The following is a 19,821-nucleotide window of genomic DNA, read 5'->3' on the forward strand; positions in this document are numbered from 1 at the left end:
TCCTACTGGAGATCCAGGCATGAACAAAAACTCAGCATCCCCAGGAAGCTTACTTTCTAGCAGGAACAGGCAGACCATAAATGCAGACACCAAAATATCTAATATTTAAATTAAAGTAGGAAGAAAATGCAGGGTAAAGGGACTGCATTTATAGGGGGCAATCAAGGGAGACCTCTCTCAAAAGGTGACACTTAGGGAGAATCTGAAGTGTGGGAACAAGATATATATATGCCAGGGGATTTGTCATTCTTTATGGAGAGGTCTTGTGTGACCTGTAGGAATCCAGAGAAAACTAACTTGCTCCCAAACCTTCCCCCTGCTAACTTCCCTCATAGTGTCAGTTGCACTGTTTCTCCTAGTAAATAACATTGGGTAAGTCAGTTACCTTTTAAGTGAGATGTAGTCTGATCTCTGGCACCAAACAATGACGCTCTACTTCCGTTTCCTCCCTGGGGGCATTAGGAAGTAGACCAGAGGTTTGCCTTGGTTTCTGTGGATTTTGCCAATCTTTGGGAGATCTGCAACAAATTCCATTAAGCTCCTCCAGTCTCTCAGTACATAAGAATGAAATAAGACACTTCTGCTCTGGAGGAATTCTGTGCAAGCCATCACAGTGATTCCAAATCTTTTTGTTAAAGAAGAAGAATCCTTATACCTTTGTTCAAAAAGAATGTTCTGACCAAAGCATTTGCATAGAAATTGGATTTGACCTCTGGGAGGAAAGAATAAAATAGATGTATTAGTGCATCTTATTCAACACGACCGGATCCTTAGCATGTGAATTTATATGCCCTGCTGATAAATGCTAGCAGCCTGAGTAGGGCAAGAGCTACAAAGTAAGGCCCAGTCCTAGACCCCTAGGAGGGTTTCAAGTGCTTCACCCTTCTTACCTACCCTGCCCCAAGCAGGTCACTGGGGAGGTGAGCTGGGGTGGGAATAGTCACCCCACTGTGTGGGAGGGCCTACTTCGAAAGTACATTACCAAAAACTTTGGAGGAGTTTTTCAATCTAGTTAAGAAAAAGAGGATTTTGTGAATCCCAGGAAAGAATGATAGCTGCTAATAGGGGATCATGTCCAGAGGCCTATAATAGAAATGGCTATGTCCTCAAATTCTGTAGAGTCCTTTAGTCCAACTTTCTTTTTTTTTTTTTAAGATTTTATTTATTTGACAGAGAGACACACAGCGAGAGAGGGAACACAAGCAGTGGGAGAGGGAGAAGCAGGCTCCCCGCCGAGCGGGGAGCCCGATGCGGGGCTCGATCCCAGGAATCTGGAAGGCAGCTATGCTCACCACTATACCACCAACGCTCGATCCCAGGAACCTGGGATCGTGACCTGAGCTGAAGGCAGACGCTTAACAACTGAGCCACGCAGGCACCCCCCGCCTTTGTTTTTTTAAGTAAACTCTACACCCAGCGTGGGGCTTGAACTCACGACCCTGAGATCAAGAGTCACATGCTCTGCCGACAGAGCCAGCCCAGCACGCCATAACTTTCTTGATAGGTGAGGAATTTAGGGCCCACGGGCATACTTAAGGTCACAGAAGCTGTCCGTTAATAAGGCAGGATTACAGGCAAGCCTTTGGAGTCCTGGTTTTGGGCTCTCTTTTGTTTCATCTCATACTCTTCATTGTTTGATTTGAGAAACAGCAGTGGATCTTTTTAAAGGCTTCCTGTCCTGCCACGCATGCAATTTGGGAACGGGTTTTCTCCTCACAGCGTTACCGAAATGATTATTCCAATTTTTATTAAATGTGTTTTTGCTTTCACTGTATTTTCCATTTTATATGACATACATGTAGACATAAGGAAAAAATAAAAATTGTAAGTGTAAAAATGTATCCTACCCAAATTCATGATACCTTTAATGCTATATGTAATAACAATTGCATGTGCACACATTGTTGGACCAAATCCTATTTTCTCCTTTGCTTTCAATGGATGAAATCTCTTTTCTATGCAACTGTTTTGGTCAGGACAGTTTTATTTTCAACAAGTACTTGTCTGTTTAGATCAGTACTCAACTAACATTTATGGGGCATGTGGGGTGTTAAAAGGAGCTCTTATATATGGACGCACACATGCAAAATGCCCAAGCTGGGCAGGCACACAAATACTAGAGCAAGGGAATTCTCAGCAAGTTGCTGAAATTCACTGGAGCATAATTAGAAAACACTTGGTTGTTATTTGTAATTCTGTGAGAATTGCCCTATACATGAAAACTATCCTGATGTGACTTTAATTCTTATTTTAAAAATGTCTGAAACTTGGCAAATTGCCCTAAATCAAAACGAAAAATGAAATGCCTCTTTGATACCGTTCACAGAGTCGGTGAAACGTATCAGAGAGTCAAGGTCCTCTTTCTCCTTTGGAATGTTCTTTCAAAAAACAAATTTGCTCTTAACTGCAATTTTATTTCACATTCGGTGGCTGGTTTCCCATCTTCACTGCCTAGAGGTGAAAGACAGTGTGAGAGGAAGAGAAGTGAAGGGTGGTCAACAGATCTAAATCAGTGATGGGGTGAGAATTCGCACAAAACAGTGTCTGCTCGAGCTTCCTGGATGGAGGTGCGGTTTCTACTATAGCGGATCGGGGGCTACCCCGTCTGTACTGGTCTGGCTTAAAGAGGACTCCCAGGGACGTGCCTGTGGCGTCACGATGCTTCCTTCCACCATACAATCATTCCTTTAACCTTTATATGTAGTCTTCTTTATCAAGCACTCATACAGTGCTCACTGTGGGTCAGGTCCTATATAACTGGTCCACGAATTTTAACTCAGTTAATTCACAGAGCCACCCACTAGCTTGGTACTAAAACTATCTCCTTCTCACAGAAGAAGAAACAAAGGGCCATAGAGGTTAATTTGCCCAAGATTACACAGACAGTAAGCAGTGGAGCTGAGTTACAGACTGTCTGGCTCCAGGTGCCATCCTGATGTCCCTGATGTCTGTTTCACAAGGTGGGCGTCACTCTCTGCGGAGCCTCAAGCGATGGCCTGGCTTGTCCGCACGTTAACCCGAGTGTCCAGCCTCCAAGGGCTGTGCCCTTTCTACACACCACAGCTGCCTTCCCTTTGTCCCCAGGTTTGATGAATGGAAACCATGAGGAAGTTATTCCTAGAAACTACTTCCATTAAAGATGATCGCCCCTGAATTAGTTAAAACTCTGGCTGCATCTGTGGCTGATGCAATTTGAATTCAATAAGCAATGAACCTTCTATAACATGGAAATCATAGGGGCGCCTGGGTGGCTCAGTCATTAAGTGTCTGCCTTCGGCTCAGGTCATGGTCCCAGGGTCCTGGGATCGAGCCCCACATCGGGCTCCCTGCTTGGCGGGAAGCCTGCTTCTCCCTCTCCCACTCCCCCTGCTTGTGTTCCCTCTCTCGCTGTGTCTCTGTCAAATAAATAAAATCTTTAAAAAAAAAAAAAAAACATGGAAATCATAGTAAAAATTACCTCAAAGGGTTGTGATGAACATTAATTAAACTGCTTTTACTATTAAAAAAAATCAGTTGCCTATGTCCAGCTGATCCATACCTTAAAGATAAAAATTGACGCCCAGGTGGCGCCTGGGTGGCTCAGTCAGTTAAGCGTCTGCCTTCCGCTCAGGTCATGATCCCAGGAGGATCGAGCCCCGCATCGGGCTCCCGGCTCAGCAGGAAGCCTGCTTCTCCCTCTCCTACTCCCCCTGCTTGTGTTCCCTCTCTCGCTGTGTCTCTCTCTGTCAAATAAATAAATAAAATCTTTAAAAAAAAATTTGACGCCCAGAAAACATTAAGTCCAACCAGAAGGTTACGGGCACTCCTCTAAAGCTCGGTTCTTCTCCAGTCTTTGCCAGCAGTTGAACTGGATTCCCATGGGATAAGGAGCCGTGCGAGGGGAGAAATATGTGTGTGGCAACCTTGAGCGTAGGGAATCAGGGTTTGGATTGTCGTTTTCCGCACGGCTCCTTTCTGTTTCAGGCACCTGAGCAGGAGTGGGCTGCTGTCTACAGTTACCCTTCCCATTTCAAAGGGTGTCTGACTGGTGTCTGATTGTGTGTGGGTTTGGTGGATTGACGCGATGACCACCCACACACAAATACATCCAAACCCATCTTCCTCCCTCCTCCCCCTCTGCACAGCATTGTCATTATTCCAACTGCAATTGGAACTCCTACAGGTAGCAGGGCAAGTGCTCGACTTGGCCTGAATTTAAATCATTTCAGATAATCATGTGCATGCTTTCAAAGGGGAGGAAGAACTCTTCTATTATTTTATGTTTCCTTTTATAGTTGCAAGATAATTTTTATCTTATCTTTATATTCCCTCCCCAGAAATCACCTGCAGGTTGAGTGGGATTTGTCTGCTGAGACACCTAAAAGTGGGTGGGGTGGCGATGATCTGACGCTGGTGTCTGAGTGCCCTGGTCAGGCTCCTCTGCCACTTGCTGGCATTCTCTCTACCTTTCCAGCCTCCATTGCCTTATCTGTAAAATGGGATGGTAATCATTACCTTGTAGGATTAAATGAGCCCATATATAGAAATGCTGTATACTTATAAAATAAGATAACTTCCTGTTCAGCAATTAATTTTTGAGTGTTTGTGGGAGACCATCACTGCTTCCTGTGCCTCTTCTTTTTTCACTCTGCTGTTCATGATAGTTGTCTTTATCTGCTCCTTTGATATTTTCCACCAGTATAAAAACCAATGAAGGCAGAACACATCCACACATTATAGCCCATGGATTGTTGGACTTTGACTCATGGGGATGGGTTTTATGGCAGGGTTTCCAACACCAGATCTGCTCCTCCTTGTTTGGACACTTTCTTCCTGTGGGAGAGGATGTATGGGTTTCAGACAGGCTGTGGCTGGTTCTGATCCCAGTTCCACCATGCACAGGCTGTATGGCCTCGAGAGCTCAATCTCTGCCTCCATTTCTTTGCCTACAAAATGGGAAACAATAATAGTTCGTTTTTCAATGGGCTGTTGGGGGGGATTTGTATGAGTAATGTGTTTGAAAGATTCGTGACGTCTAATAAGCTCATCTGTACATTAACCATTATTCTTTATGGAAGTTACAAGACTAGAACTTGAGCTTAGAGATATTTAGAGCCACAAAGGAACAAAAGAAGAAGGCATAGCATGATGGTTAAAAAGATGGCCTCTAGGGGCGCCTGGGTGGCTCAGTCGGTTAAGCGTCTGCCTTCAGCTCAGGTCGTGATCTCAGAGTCCTGGGATCGAGTCCTGCATCAGACTCCCTGCTCAGCAGGAAGCTTGCTTCTTCCTCTCCCGCTCCCCTGCTTGTGACCTCTCCCTCTCTCTCTGTCAAATAAATAAAATCTTAAGAAGATGGCCTCTACATGTCAGAAAGCCTGGGTCAGAATCCTAATCCTCCCTCTTCCTAGCCAGGGAGCCTCGGGCAAGTTATTTGATGTTTTAGAATCTTACTGCCCTCATCTAAAAATTGGAAAATAGCTAGAAGAACCATGAGAGACGATGGACTCTGAAAAACAAACTGAGGGTTCTAGAGGGGAGGGGGGTGGGAGGATGGGTTAGCCTGGTGATGGGTATTGAGGAGGGCACGTTCTGCATGGAGCACTGGGTGTTATGCACAAACAATGAATCATGGAACACTATATCTAAAACTAATGATGTAATGTATGGGGATCAACATAACAATAAAAAAATTAAAAAAATAAATAAATAAAAAATAAAAAAAAAATGGAAATAACTACTTCCAAGGGTTGTAATGAGAGGTGAATGAGATACTGCAAGAGAGGACAGTCTAAATGTGGAGAGGGTTCTTGGAAAAGTGGTACAGGGGAAACATGAATAAACCAAAGGCCTTGTTGTTCAGTGTCCTGAGACATGAACCTGGAAAGGTAGAGTGACAGGGCCAGGGCTCGGGAGGCCTTGAGGAGTTTGACAACGTGGAGCTCCCGAGGATAGCTTTTAATCTGGAGGATGACCAGATGAAAGCCATGTTCTAGAAAGATTAAGGTGGTAATGGTAGTAATGCTATGCAAAATCAATGATTTGGGATCAGGGATCAGGGTTGGGGAGATCACTGATTGTGGGCAGAGGTAATAGCAGAGAGAAAAGATGAAGAATGTGAATGTCCAAGAAAGACTATAGGATGTCATTCTTTCATTCATTCCACAAACATTTCTTTGAGTACCAACGATGTTTCAGCCACCAGCCAAATTCTTTATAGTTAACATAATATATTATTGTGAGACAGTTGTCACAACTGAGAAACTAACATTGGTACGTAACCTATTGCATTTTAGTTGTGTAGGTGTGTGTCCACCTCTACCATCAAGATAATGACCTCATTAATATAAGGACCCTATTTTCTCTCTCTTTCACAAGGTCTAGCACAGAAAGCCCTACATCAGCATTCTGGAAATGGAATCAAAGCCATCTCTTTCTCTAAGTGGGCTAATAACCATCTTCTCTTTTTAGTGGGTCTAGGTGTTCACTGTAAAATAATACAAATATTACAGAAAAGTTCAAAGAAGGAGGTGAAAATCACCTGAGATCTCATCACCAAGATAGCATCTCTATGAACATTTTGGTGAACATTCTTCTGGATTTTGCTAAGTGCTATAGATGTGTACATAAATTCTTCCCATAGCATTCTGTTCACTTATCTTCTTTTCAAAAATCATTTATTGTTTTGAGTGTCACACAAAAGACTGAAAGCCTTGAATTTGCTTAGGCCCCTTGGCAACAGGGCCCGTGCACCCGGTGTCTTGCCAGAGAGCTGTGCTCTGCATTTCTATTAAGGCAATGATTATCCTGTACTTGTGCTAGTTCTTTGCATGTTTCTCTCTCCCGCCAGACTATGAGCTACTTAATAACAAGGACTGTATATATATTTTTTGGTCCTCATGAATCTCACCGTGCACATAGCAAGTACAGGAATGTTCGTTTAGCGAGTGAATTAATGCCATCCCTGGAGGGCCTTTGAGGGACTAAATCTCAGCTCCCAGGTCCAGAATGTTGAGTTCCGACTACTGTTTGAATGAGTGAGTGAAGAAGAGGAATGCAGATGGCTGTTGTGGTTTTGTGAAATCATACAGGCACAGCTCAGGTGCACGGGCGGTAAGGGGGATTGGCATGTTTAAAATCACCTTTATTTTCTTATTTACCAGATTTCTCCCTTATTTAATAAAAGGGGAAGCAGTTATTGCTTCAGATAAATTTGTTGATGACAGTATCACAGATTGGTGTTTTGTTTTAAAGATTTTATTTATTTATTTGAGAGAGTGAGAGAGAGAGTGCGGGAGCGAGCACAAGCAGGGGGAGCAGCAAGCAGTGGGAGAGGGAGAAGCAGACTCCCAGCTGAGCAGGGAGCCCAATGCAGGACTCGATCCCAGGACCCTGGGATCATGACCTAGGCCAAAGGCAGACACTTAACCAAACTGAGCCACCCAGGCGCCCCATGTTTTGTTTTGTTTTGTTTTAAGTAGAAGTGCCAAGGAAGGTATTTCCCCAACTTGAAGTGTGAGGTTGGAGGGAGGGCTCACCGCTCTGGGCATCTCAGGTGCGAGCCCCTGGCCGGGAGGGGCAGGGCTCTAACCTGGTGTGTCAGTTCCAATACTGTGGTCCAGGCTGTGGAGTAGGGTGTTGAGAGAGTTTGGAATATATATAGTAGCCAGAGGGTCATTGCAGAGCAACATTTATATGCAGATTTTTTTTCACACTGAAATCCATAACAATTAGGAGTCAGACATAAAGATCCCAGAGTGACACATTTTTTCACTTCACCAGAGACTCGATCGATCGTCTCGGTTGTAGGAAAGGAACAAAAGTTTCTGCTTTAATAGGGAATGGGTATGATTTATGGGGAAGAAAGTACAAGTGAATACAAAAAGTGCCTTAGCGAATGGAAAGTTAATGACATTTTGTTATTTGCTTTGTTTCACTAGACATGCCTCTTACATAATAAGACCCACACCTTCTAACAACATAGCGGTAAAACCAGGATTTTAATGATTGGACCAGCATTCTTCAGTTGAATTTTAGTTTTTCAGTAGCAGTAAAAATCTAACTATGTATATCAAGAGTTGTATGGCCCTATAGATTGTCCCAGAAGGATATTTGAGAAACTGCTATTACTTGTAGTACTTGTCTCCAGCAGGGAGGGAGAGAAGGAAATTATTTTTACTATATGAAAAAAAAATTTAACTGTATATATATGAATTGCCTATTTAAAACAAAAGTAGATTACAAATAAAATAATGTGGGGTGCCTGGGTGGCTCAGTCTGTTAAGCATCTGCCTTTGGCTCAGCTCATGATCCCAGGGTCCTAGGATTGAGCCCCAGTCCGGCTCCCCGCTCAGGAGGGGAGTCTGCTTCTCCCTCTCCCACTCCCCCTGCTTGTGCTCTCTCTCTCTCTCTCTCTGTGTGTGTCAAATAAATAAATAAAATCTTTTTTAAAAAATAAATAAAATAATGCTAATTTTACAAAATAAAATGAAAGGTCTATTCCAGACTAAAGTCTCAGTGCACTTTGCCCTTTCTGTGACCTTCAGTGTGTGCATATTAAGTGTTTGGTCACATGATGAAAGTCCTGAACGGACTTTCTACCCCTTCTCTTCTTCCCGTCTCTGGAAGGGAGTTAATGAGCTGATGTTTGCTAATGAGTATAGAACCTGAGAAACTGATGTTGAGCTCAAGTGTGATTTCCCCTTTGGCAAGAGCTCATGTATGCTGAGTGACCATAGCCAGTTAAAGATTTATCATACAACTCTTCACCAGGTTAAAGTTTACTACTAAATTAGGGAAACAAGAACGTTAACCCTTCCTGGTACATTTTTTCGTTGAAGTGTAGTTCACATAACAAAACGAACAATTTTAATGTGAACATTCTAGTACATTCACCAGGTTGCAGAACCACAAACTCTATCTAGTTCCAAAACGTTCTCATCCCCCCAAAAGAAAACCCCATGCCCATAAAGCAGCTACTCCCTATTCCCTCCTCCCAGTCTCTGGCAACTACCAATCTGCTTCCATTTCTGCGTTATTTACGGATTCTGAATATTTCATATAAATGGGATACATAAGTAGCCCATTGTGTCTGTCTTCTCCCACTTAGCATGTTTTCAAGGTTCACACAGGTTGTAGCATGTATCAGTACTCCATTCCTTTTTATGGCTGAATAATATTCCATTATGTGGATAAAACATAATTTGTTTATCCGTTCATCTGAATGAACCTTTAGGTCATATCCATCTTCTGGCTGTTATGAATAGTGCTGATGTGCATATGCATGGACAAGTGTTGGTTTGAGCCCCTGTTTTTAATTCATTTGGTCCTGGTACAATTTTAAGAGGGGTTTCCCAAGGGCTATCCCAAATCTCAAAAGCAGGGACTACCAGTTTTCTGAATCTCCCCCAGAAACTGTTGGGCTGGTGTCCACTAATGTTCACAGTGTGGCATGCTGTGGCATGAGCGCCATTGGATGGCCCCAGGTAGCAGCCTTCATTTGGAGCACCTGCCTGCTCCCTTTCCTACTCTTCCTTCCTTCCGCTTTTCTACCTGTTTTCCTTCTCCATTGGTGGCCATAACTTGAGCAGAGGACTACTTAGTCCTGCTGGTAGAAGTCTGACCCCCAGTTTTCTTCACCTTGTCCAGCAGAGTATCTGCAGTGCTGAGGACTCAGGTTTTGAACTTTGACACGTTAGTTCTGTTTTCCTGCACAAATACATGTAACAGTTTCCCTTTTGAGGGATGGCTCAGGGATTAAGCAATGTTTACGAGGCATATATGGATTATACACTGTAAGGAGAAAGAAGAACTGCTCCAAGCCCACAGAGACGTGTGGGTGGAGCCGTGTCCTAGGTGCATAGTCATTCACTCTACCTGTGGGAGGCCCCATGGCAAGGATGCCCAGGCCACTGAGGCTATGGCCTGACTCCTCAGCCATGCAGGTTGGGAATCAGTCTCCTTGAGGCTTCCATGTGGCCACAGCCTTTTCCAAGAGCATCCCATGATTGGGCAGTATTTGGCTTTGTTTCCATGACTCCCAGCTTCTTCTTGCTGTCCTGGTGGCATTTTCAGTCAAAAGAGAATCCTACTTTTGATCTCTGGTGAATCTCTGTGATGTGTGCATCATCAGAAATGATGCTGAGCAACCATGTGAAGCAAATTCAGACTGACAGTTGCAGGGGAGTGGCCCGAAAAGTAGCCTTTGGGCCTGTCCTCCACCGGCTGGGGTTTTGAAATTGTTAGTTGGGAATTTGGCAGTTGTGATTGTACTTATTAGGATGGTGGTTTATTCCATGAATGTAGCCTGCCTCCATTTTTTAGTTATGGTTCTAGAAACATGCACATGAACATGCCTGCGTGCGCACACACACACACACACACACACACGAGTTCTCCTTGATAGGACCTTAAACCTGAAAATGAGAGCAGATGACAAAATAGTGCTAATGTTTTATGCTAATATTTTTTATTTCCCATCAAATAATCTCATCACATCTCCAGGAGATACAAGCATGTTATAATTTTTATTTATGATTTATTTGAGAGAGAGAGAGCAGGGGAAGGAGCCGAGGGAAAGGGACAAGCAGACTCCATGCTGAGCACGGAACCCAGTGCAGGGCTTGATCCCATGACCCTGAGATCATGACCTGAGCTGAAATCAAGAGTCAGACACTCAACTGACTGAGCCACCCAGGCACCCCAGCATGTTAGAATTTTTATTTGTAGTTTATTTGTAGTTCAGAGAGTAGAAGAGTTCAGTATTCAAAGTGCTGCCCTTGTAAGCTCCAGAAAGAGTTCAGGAGATTCTTATGCAAGGCAGTGGACACTGTCTTTAAGCAGATGTTAATGTTCCCAATTTTTATCAGTTTTTAATATCCTTTCCAAAGTACACGTTCTGTTCCATAATGCACAGTCTTAAGTATCTGGCATCCTCACTGCATATAAGGCCCCCATATCATTCACCCTTTTGCAAGCAGGTCATGGGAGACTCAGTGAGAAATAAGGCCTGCTGGAATCAATATCAAGTCCAGTGCTGGGTGCTGTGGCATGTTTATGGGCCATTCAAAGCCATCATCCAAAGGCAACGGGCAGAGATTCTCAGACTCTCCATTCTAATGCTTTCAGGGTGCAGGTCTGGGTAGGTACCAAGTCCATGACAGACTGTCTTCTATTTCTTTGATGTTTATCATCCTGCCTAACATTAGCCATGACGTTCCTGCATAGTGCATAGTGATTTCACAGTCAGTTAATGCAGAGGAAAGGCAAACAATCTGGCTCCTTTTAATTTTCCATTAAGATCCTGGTCATGAATATGGGAAAAACACACAATACTAGTTGAAGGAGAGGACTTCTTGACCTTGAGAATTCATAATAACTCCTAACAGAATTCTGTGAGTACTGGGTTTAGGGATTAGAATTGGAAGTTTCAAATGTGTAAATGGTCTATATTTATAAAAATTATGACCAATGTAACTGAAATTCTGCAAGTATATACGATACACGGTTTAAAAGAAGGAAAGATAGGATTTGGAAGACTTGGAGAAAGGCTTGCTGCCAGGCCTGCCTTCCACTTTCCTGATGAAGGCTGATAATCTGTTGCTATTATGGCCCACGAAAACTTGTTTGTTGCACAGTATTGTTTTCCAAAGATAACAAGAACCTTCATTTAAAAATAGCAGGTCCAAGTCTGCTCTGGCTTGTGATGTTTCCATCGCGGCCATCAAGACAGCAAAGGAAGCAGCTGACCTAAGCAGGGACATGAGCTATTATGGAAAAGTCTGGTTCAAGGTTACATATTTAAGCAGCACATAACCTTTGAAAAGAATTCATTTTTAGTGTTTTGAGATATGAAGTACTTACAGCATTGAGACCCCCTTTTGCCATAGAATGGCAAGTACACTGTACCTGCGTGAACACCCCCCCCACTTCCCCACCCCTGCCAATATTTATCTTGTGACTTCATATTGCTTTTTGGCTGATGGCAGACTAGAATTTCAGAACAGAAAGTGCTTTTTAAAACTCATTCTTTCTTTTTTATTTATTTATTTATTTATTTATTTATTTATTTATTTATTTGACAGAGAGAGAGAATAAGTAGGGGGAGCAGCAGAGGGAGAGGGAGAAGCAGGCCCCCTGCTGAGCAAGGAGCCCAATGTAGGGCTCGATCCCAGGACCCTGGGATCATGACCTGAGCCGAAGGGAGACGCTTAACCGACTGAGCCACCCAGGCGCCCCTTTAAAATGAATTCTTGAGAAGTGCTTAGCCCAGCACGTTTGCAGTTTCACATTGTGTTTTGGTCCTTCTCTATCCTTTCGGATGGTGACCCCACACCCGTGCTATTTGCCATGACATGCTAAAAAAGAACTTGGTGACTTTGTTTTAAATTAAAAAAAAAAAACTGGACTGTGGACTGTCAATATTTGTCAACTCATAAAGGTCTGATTTGGAATCTGACCACACTGAACAGCACAGATGATGAAAGGAAGTTTACATTCAACCATATCCTCTTGTTAGATCGATATTCCTATCACTACTAAATATGATGTGGCCTTTCTGGTCAAGGAAAGGCTTTCAAATACCCAAATCCTTTATATCTTAAAGACCTTAAAACTCTAGGCCAACTCTTATTAAAAAATTAATAATAACATAAGGAGAGTCTAGATTTTTTTTTTTTAATCTATGGGTTGCAAACTGAAGGGCCTACAGAAAAGGCCAGGCTAGTCCCCTGAGTGCACAGGTCAGTTCCAAAGTGACAACAAGTAGCAGTTGACATTTAGACTCTGTGGAGGGATGGGAACCCTAGCAAACTGGAACTATCAGTCCTGTATAAAGTGGGCAACCACCCTGGGCCTCCAAACTGTTATTCCCATGAAGGAATCCACGTGTCCGAGGCTGAGCTGACATGGGTTGAAGGCTTGTGTCCAAGGCAGCTTGTTAACCTGAAAGAATCAGCTTACTCTGCTCTTGTGTCCGTTTTTTCCCTCTCATTTGGATAGAACAGCTATTCTCCCGCATTCTACCTTCACCATTTTATCCCACAGATAATGAGAAATCCATGTCCTGTAGGAAGAGTTGAATGCCAAGATCCGACATCATTAAATTCAGGATCTCAAGTGAGCCAAACTCTGGAACTTAAATTTGGTTTTGGTTTTGATTTGTTTTTTTTCTTGAAGCTCTTTAGATTGAGTCCCGGTCAGGGATAAAGTGCCTGTAGTTAACGGTCTATTAAAAGGATGCCACTTGAATATTTTATAGGATCTCCAAAGTCTTACTCTACTTTCTAATAATAACAATCTAAATATGAAATGATTTTCTTCTGTTTATTTTTCATCCCCATGCATAGCCATGACCTTGTACGCTAATCTCCAGTGATGACAAATAGAGTTTCTGTTTCATTATTATTTTTAAAAAAGGGTTCCAGGGAAAGCTGAAATTTTCTGGAGCTTATAAGGGCAGCAGTTTGAATACTGAAACTTGATTTCTTTTTATTCTTAATTTTTAAAATTTTTTTCAGGGGTGCCTGGGTGGCTCAGTCGTTAAGTGTCTGCCTTTGGCTCAGGTCATGATCCCAGGGTCCTGGGATCGAGCCCCGCATCGGGCTCCCTGCTTGGCAGGAAGCCTGCCTCTCCCTCTCCCACTCCCCCTGCTTGTGTTCCCTCTCTTGCTGTGTCTCTCTCTGTCAAATAAATAAAATCTTAAAAAAAAAAAAATTTTTTTTTTTTTTCAGCAAAGTAAGGAAATACTCAGAACTGACTCAAAATCCCTGGGGACATTTTATAACATCCCAGGACATCAGCAAGCATCAATTACAGGAGGAAAGTCTCTCTCTGGTCCCTTTTACAATTTACATGACAATGATTTATTATTATTAATAAATATTTATTATTTATTTTCACAACAATTCTCTACTTTCACAGTCTCTCTACCCCAGTGAACGCCTTGTGCTCCGGTGCCATCTTTTGCTCATGGACAGCACAAGGGATGACAATCAGGAAGACAGACCTGCGAGTGGAGGTTTAGGTTCAGAGAAGCCCTGTAAGCTGTAAAGGCCCGAGTCCATGTGCCCTTGAGAACAGGAGATTACCGCTGTGCAGTTAATTGGACACCATTCAGCTGTGTGGCTGCGTGCAAAGCTGAGGTCCACCCTAGGCCTGAGTATCCTGAGTGGAAAGTGAAGCATTTGCATCAAACAGTCTTGAAGGTCCCTCTGGCTCTCCGATGTTCTGTGGTCTGTAAAATGCAGATAATCACTGCCCTTCCAGGTTAGCGGGAGCCCCGAGAGTGTGGGCAGGGAGAACGGATGCACCAGACCTTTCAAAAGTTAAAATCTGGAGAGTAACTATAATAATAGTTACGGTAATGTGATGATGATGATGATGATGGAACCACAGAGACCAAAATGCCTTCCCTGGGGGCTGACAGTGGGCCTTGCCTGTTTGTTAAGGGGAGGAGGAAATGCAGGTTTTGTGAGATGATTGCACCTGTGAGAACAGACACTGAGTGTGTACCTACACCCACACTCCGTCCAGTCCTCGTGGCAGCCCAGGAAGTTGGGTCCTGCCAACCTACCCATTCTACAGATGAAGACACTGAAACCCAGTGGTTACCTAGCCTGCCCAAGGCCCCTCGGCTCAGTGTCAGAGCTGGATTTCCACTCCAGGTCTCTTTGCTTCCAGAGTCCTCAACTGCTGGGAAATGCACAATTTGTATATACAACAGGCCAAAGCACACGTGGGACATAACAGTGAACAGCCTTATTTTTCCCTTTTGTTACTTGTATTATCCTTGATCAGAGTTCCCTTTCCCACCTGAGGCGGATCCCATAGCTTTCTGGTCACCTTCAGCTCGTAGAGAAGTCTGGACCAGTTGAAAACTTGATCCTCACATCTGTTTCAGAGCCACACCCTGGCCCAGCTCAGACCCGACCCAAACCAGAGACTGACAGTGGGCACAACATCTTCTTTCGCTCTTTCTTTACCTCCTTCCTGTCCTGTGGCTCCTTTGTGGGCCAGGCAGGGACAAGGGTGATTGGAGGTAGAAGGGAAGAGGTGTTAGGAACCTGGCATTGTCATGCTGCTCTCTCAGCTAACACTGGCTGGAGACAATTTTTATGGGGGTGCACTTTGAGTTCCTTGACAAAAGCATGCAATTTCTGGTTAACCTCTTGCAACAAACTCCCCCCACCTCCCAGCCTCAGGTCCTGCTCCCTTGTAGTCTCCTATGCTCTTACTAATGAAGTCCCCCACCCTCAGTAGACAGCTTTGTTCAGTGGGTTCATTCTAGATGCTTGGGCATGGGTACCAGCCACAAGACATAAGTGCATCCCCCAGTGAGCCAAATGGTGGAAGTGAATGCCATTCCCACTCCATCCTCTCCTTAGCCTGCCATTTCTGCCTCCAGCCAGCTTCCTGCCTTCCAAATCTTCCAAATTCAGCAGGCTCAAGATTTTTCTGTTTATGAGTGCTTCCAAGCTCTAGGACATTAAAATCAGTTTGTTCCAAGAACTCTAACATCAAGCTTCTCTTGGACCCATAGCAGTCCTAGGGCCTGAGATTCCCCACTCAGTAAACTTCTCGGTTCTTCCTAAACTTCCCCCCAGGGTCCTCTAATCCCTGTCACTGCAGAGGGGAGAGAACACCCCCACACTCCTGCTGTGTGGACAGCTCCCTGCTGACTCCTCTATGCATTTTCAAATTTCTGATTTCAGAGGTAAGTGGGCAATAGGGGTTGGTAATCATCAGGTGAATTCCGTCTTTTGGAAAGTCCTGCAAGGATATTCCTGGCATCCTTCTTTAGGAGATGGAATGTTTATCACCATGATCTTCAGCTTTTAAACCATGGCCCAAAATTCCAAAACACTAGAAAAATCCCCATTTTGTATTCTGAGAGCTTTGATCCCAGATGGGTAGCCACTGTGAATGGTGAGGTCCATCTTCATTAATGGTTCTGGGCGTCACTGAAGCATGCAGGCCTAGGCAGGAGGGAGTGGCATTTAGTTACCACCTGGTTTTCTTTTCTAGAGCTCCATGTCCTCAGCCCTCTTCTCTAGAGAGGCATCTTCACAGAGTAAGGCATCTCTTTGGCCCTTACCTTTTCCAAGTGAGAAATTCTAAAAAGGCAGAAATAGTTCTCAAGGAGAAAATAGGTATCCAATCTGATAGGACCTTAAGTGCCGCCCAAGTGAGGACATCTTTCTTGGCTTGGGAACGCAACTTTTCTTGCTGAGAGCCATTTGTCACCTTCTTCAACTTAAATACTCTCAAAGCCCAGGTGTGCATGACCTGATGCAAAAATAAATAAATAAATAAATAAAGCAGACAGGATCCCTGTCCTCAAGGATATTTGTTCCCTTGGAACAAAGTGATACAAATATGGAACCAGGTGTGTAGTTGGGTATTAGTTTAACTCAGACATTAAGTAGCCAAATTCCTGCTCTTCTCTTGGCTCTTGCGCCAAGAATGAAAGACTTGAGGCAAAGTGTTTACGGTTGTTGTGTTTTTCTCTTGCCACAGTTGGTGATTCTTTGTTTTTGATGGAATACATGGCAAGTTGCTAGAGTGTTTGACTTCCTTGATGCTGCTCCATATTCACCTATTTCTGACTTCGGCAATAATTCCAGTGCCAATCGCCAGCTTTCTATATTTACCAGCAGCTGCTTCAGTGATGTGGAAACAATTTTCTCAACAGCTGAAAACCATGAAGATACAGAGTAGGACATTTTGTTCTTTATAAAAGAGCTTAGTTGGGATGAGCATGGGAGGAGTGAACACTCCAGCACGCATCTTTTTGTCTCTGCATCTTTTCCACTTTTCCCAGCATGACATCAGGCTTAGGTGGAGAATTTATGGTTTTGTCCAGAGAGGAATGAGTGAGTAGCCTCTGTGGCATATGCCAGAATACTTGGAATCAGCCAGTGTGGGCCAGTATTCTACTTTCTCGGAGGTGGTCTTTGATTTTCTTGATTTATGTCTAAAGGTTTGGGAGGAAGTGGCTCATCCCCGTCTCTGCTTCCAGCCCCACTTTACCAGCTGCCTAGCTCTAGACATTCAGCATTCGGTGAACACTTCTCTATAAACCATTATCAAAGTCCATTGCAGAACATCTGCCCTCCGTGGGACACTGCAGGGCCCAGAGGATCTGAGAAGTATGGGACACCACCTGTGAGGTCAGAGACTTCCAGACTGCAGGCATTTTGACTATATGACTGAATAATAAATGGTACCCTCTTTATAAAGCCCTCACATGGTGTCTGGTTCATCCAAAACCCTCCGTGCAGAATGATCAGAGAAATCGTTATTGCTCTCAAACTGTGTCTCAGCTGCTTTCAGAGCTCTGGGATATCTGGGCACTAATGTGCTTGTAAAGAGAGCAAGACTTACCATCCAGAAACATGGCTTCTAGTCCCAGCTCTGCTCCCACCAAAGAAAGGTGGAGCCACATTGAGAGGCTAACATGGACCAAACGTTCTAAGTGTTGTGCAAAGCACATCATGTTGGCATTTCACAGATGAAGAAGTGAGGGTTCAGAGACTGTAACTTGCCCAAGTTAATACTCAAGTCCTCCTAATTCCAAAGCCTGGGCTGTTACCATCCCTAGGGCTTCCATCTCCCTAGATCTCAGGGCTGTGCAGGGGGAGACCCTAAATGGCTCTGCCAACCCTCCTGAGCCCAACTGTCTTCAGTTTCTAAAACTGAAAGCCATCTCTGAAATTTATTTTCTGACTTAAAAAATCTACCAACCAGCATCTTCCTTATTATTTTAAATCTTTACTGCCACCTAGTGGGCATGATCTAATCAGAAGAATGAAAAAAATTCAGTTCAACTTGGATTAAAAACTGTCAATTCATCTTAAACTCATCCTGTGCTCCTAACCTTTAAATATTGTATGTATGAGCAAATATCATGGCCTTCCATTTTTATCCGTATAGTAAACTACCAGACGTGAGATCCCCTTTATAAAGTTTTTTGTTGAGATGCTGGGAAACATAAACTCCAGCTTAAAAAAAAAATAATAATGCTTTGTGATCATATAATACACGCTCAGCTAATAATGGGCAATACTTACAGAAATCCTAATTTGCAATAATTTAGAACTTGTATAGCAATTATATTTTTAACTTTATAAATATTTGCTCTTTTTTTTTTTTTTTACATTCTCGTGGTAACAAAAAAATAATTCAAACAACACAGAGGATGTGAAGTAAAAAGTCCTCCACAGAGGAAAATATCTTAGGCATTTCAATTTTTTTTTTTTAGAAATGTTTTATTTACTATACAAGCATGTGTGCAAACATATATATACCCTTCACTAATTTTTTGTAAATGAGCTTATGGTATGCCTCTGTCCCACAGGTTGCTTTTTTTTTTTTTTAACTTAATCTATTTTGGACATCTTTCCATGTCCGCACACAAATTGACTCATTCTTTTTAACAGTACATACTATTCCAGTATTCCAGACTCTACCATAATTAACGTAACCAGCTCCTCATTAATGCCCCCATCAGCTGTTTTCAGTTTTGTTGTTACAAAAGTGCTGCAGGAAATACATGTATTTTCTTCAGGGAATACATACATGGACACATGCCAGACACACACACATGCACACTCATTTGCAAATTTATTTGTAGACTAAAATCTTAGGAAATTGCTGGATCTAAAGGTACATTGATACCCACTGACCAAAGATCACCAGAAACACACCTGTAGTCAAAAAAAAAGGAGGGGGGGGATAGTCAAGTTAACTTAAGCCCCAGCAAGGGAGAACAGCAGGGGAATCGTGAGCATCTCTGAAGGAACTGTCCTAGGATGGGAGCGCTTGCTGGGTGGCATTGAGGAGGAGTCAAGGCAGTGGGAGCAGTTCTGGGCTGGGTTCTGTCAAGACGCAGGAGCAGGTCAGTGAATGGGCATCTCAGTAAGTTTTTCTAGGAGGAGAGAGAGTTAAAGTAGGGCTAGGAATATCACTAGTAAAGATGCAGTCTTCACACATGGGGTTGGAAGAAGGGGGTGTTTCATCATTTTGTGTGCCAAGTGGCCTTGTCTGGGCATTGCTTTATTGCATGAGTGTTTCCTCTAATCAGCAGGGACATGATGGCCAACCTCCCAGCAATGCTGGGTTTCATTTGCTCAGCTGCATTGATTTTAACTGTCTGTGGATGTCTGTGTTGCTTTCCAAAAAGGTTGCATCAATTTACATTCTTCTGGGTTCTTTTAAATACTCAACATCCCTAACAACGAAGTATTCAATCATCAGAATCATGGCAATTATAATAATAGGAAACATTTATAGGGCCACTTCCCACATGCCAGCCTCAGTGATAACCATTATTTCATTGAATCCTCGTCGGAGGCTTGAGCCAGGCACTCATAAGGCCCCCGCTTCCATATGAAGAAACCCAAGGCTTAGAAAGGGGGAGAACCGGCCAACAAGTTGTTGTGCTGGGCTGGGACCCAGGAACCAGGCCAGCTCCTTCCAGAGCCCACGCCCTTTACCACAAAGAAACACTTTCTCCTTCATCTGCTTCACAGGAGCCTGCCATGGAGAATTTAAAGCTAAGGAATTAAGAGCTATTCAACTGATGATCACAGATCTTCAAAAGTGTAGTTTAGGATGATAAAGCAGGAGAGTCCCATTTACAAAAATGAGATTCATGGGCTGCTTTCCAGGAATCCCATATATATTGTTCAGTGAGGCATCCAGCATGAGATGCTCAGCTACTCACATGTGCCCTCAATTAATAGAGGCCTAGGAGAGCTTTCTGAAAATCACAGCCAAGACAATGTAATTAAATGTTCCCTGGGCCAGCTGGAGCTCGGGGGGTATTTCAATCACCCCCAAGGAAAT

The 19,821-nt window shown here is 43.4% G+C and overlaps 1 protein-coding gene across 8 annotated transcripts in view; it reads left to right on the forward strand.

Moving 5' to 3' along the window:
* The window catches only part of ABLIM1 (actin binding LIM protein 1), a 291,491-nt gene that overhangs the window by 168,576 nt on the left and 103,094 nt on the right, over window positions 1-19,821 (forward strand). The gene's annotated exons all lie outside the window — the stretch shown is intronic.

This window comes from Halichoerus grypus, chromosome 7 (assembly GCF_964656455.1).
Source record: "Halichoerus grypus chromosome 7, mHalGry1.hap1.1, whole genome shotgun sequence".
Classification (NCBI taxonomy): domain Eukaryota; kingdom Metazoa; phylum Chordata; class Mammalia; order Carnivora; family Phocidae; genus Halichoerus; species Halichoerus grypus.